The sequence below is a fragment of the Sapajus apella genome, unplaced genomic scaffold, assembly GCF_009761245.1.
Source record: "Sapajus apella isolate SASKATOON/1434 unplaced genomic scaffold, GSC_monkey_1.0 scaffold210, whole genome shotgun sequence".
Taxonomy (NCBI): Eukaryota; Metazoa; Chordata; class Mammalia; order Primates; family Cebidae; genus Sapajus; species Sapajus apella.
The window spans coordinates 824,876-826,821 of NW_022437150.1; the positions used below are offsets into that span (position 1 = coordinate 824,876).

The 1,946-nt window shown below is 49.8% G+C and overlaps 1 non-coding gene across 1 annotated transcript; it reads right to left on the minus strand.

Moving 5' to 3' along the window:
- Nucleotides 1–802: 802 nt before the first annotated feature.
- On the minus strand, nt 803–874 carry TRNAA-UGC. Its single transcript has one exon. It is a non-coding gene; the product is annotated as a tRNA-Ala (tRNA).
- Between the last annotated feature and the right edge of the window lie 1,072 nt (nt 875–1,946).

Below are 1,946 nucleotides of genomic sequence, written 5' to 3' on the forward strand. Positions count from 1 at the left end.
GGGACCGCGCGAGTGAGGGGAGGGCGAGCTCCAGGACTGGTCTGGCAGCTGGTTTGCGCTGGAGCCCAGCCACAAGGGGACGCCTGCCCTGCCCTCGCCCCTGCCCAACCCTTCTGCCTGAAAACTAACTCTTAAAAGACGATCCCTGGCCGGGCGCAGTGGCTCACGCCTATAATCCCAACACTTTGGGTGGCCGAGGCGGCCGCATCAAGAGGTCGGGAGTTCGAGACCATCCCACCCAACAAGGTGAAACCCCGTCTTTACTAAAAGTACCACAAATTTGCTGCGCGTGGTGGCGCACGCCTGTAACAACGGCTACTCTGGAGACTGAGGCAGAAGAATCGCTTGAACCCGGGAGGTGAAAGTTGTAGTGAGCCGAGATTATGCCACTGCACTCCAGCCTGGACGACAGAGCGAGACTCCGTCTCAAAAAAAAAAAAAAAAAAAAAAAAAAGTAAATAAAAATCCCCGTGGCTGAGAAAATGTAGAATCATCTTCAACTGTGCTCCAAAGCACTATATTTCTGGTTACAAATTACGTAGCTTCAGTCATTAACAATGTATCCAATTTTGTTAATGAGTGATGAGATTTAAAGGTGCCCCAAAGCAGTTAGCAGCCACAAGATTTTGATAGATGGAGGCAGTACAACGATGTTTCCAATTTTGTTAATGAGTGATGAGATTTAAAGGTGCTCTAAAGCAGTTAGCAACCACAGGATTGTGATAGCTGGAGGAAGTTTGTGCCCCTGACTAAAGAAAGACGAGTAACAAACTATGATCCCCGTTTCTTAAGCTGACTAAAGTGGAGACGCCGGGGATTGAACCCGGGACCTCGTACATGCAAAGCACGCGCTCTACCACTGAGCTACATCCCCACACATACATGCTGTTCTTTTTCCTTTGTTTCTCCTATAGCGCGTAACAATAAGGAGTAGCGCTACAACATTCCGCTGGCGTTTTCAATTCATATTCATAGAAAATCAAGATGGGGCTCAACAAATTCTTGTTAATACCATACCTAACTTCCTTGGACTTTCCCTAAATCTCATTTACCACAGCTTGTAAGTGTAGATTTATGTTAAGTTTGCTCCCTTCTCTAGTAAGGTAGCTTCCGGAGAGCAGAGGCTATTTTTCTTCTATCAGGCTTCCCACGTCTTCAATATAGAGGCGGAGAATAGCAGTCGCTCACAGCGCAGTGAGAAATAAATGACAGGTGTCCTCTATTCAGGAGATATTCCACAGTACAGAGATTTGCAATGAAGTGTGGAGGTGGAGGAGGGAGGATTCAAAATTATATAAACAGATCATTCCAATAGCTGACAAGTGCTCTGGCAAAGATACGCTTGTGTAACTCCGGCATTAAGCAGAAAGTCTACCACATTCTTGAGCAAAAATGGACGACTCCACGAATTTTGAAAGTCTTGACACGTAAGTAAAGGGCGAGAGTTACGCACGAGGACCCATGTGGGTTGTCCTTCCGGGATTCACGCCAAAGTTCTCTGCGCCGGTGGCGCTTCGTTGTCCGAAATGTACACCCAGCAGCGATGTGTCCGGCTAACCTTGGGGCTTTGCGGACCGCGAGTGTCAGGCAGGAGCTTGTGGGCCCAGAACGTGTTCCCTGGTTTTTACCGAATTTACGCTGAGTGAGATGTACAGAAAAATGAGGTCAGCTCGCCGCTGGAGGGAACAGCTCTGACCTCCCAGGGGCACTGATATAGACGCGGGACTGGTGTGATTTGTTTGATAATCCTGCTGGCGACAGAATGGGTAAGGATGGGGAAGGGCAACCACCACCTTTCCGCGCTGACCTCCGTGCTGCAGGACCGCCTCCCCCTGGTCGGACGCCCACCGCGCTCGCCCGAGGGGACCGTGGAGTATTTTCCGGAACCGCTCACCAGCTCAGATGGATTTCAAAAACGTGGTCCCTTCTCCCCGCTCTCGGGGGGC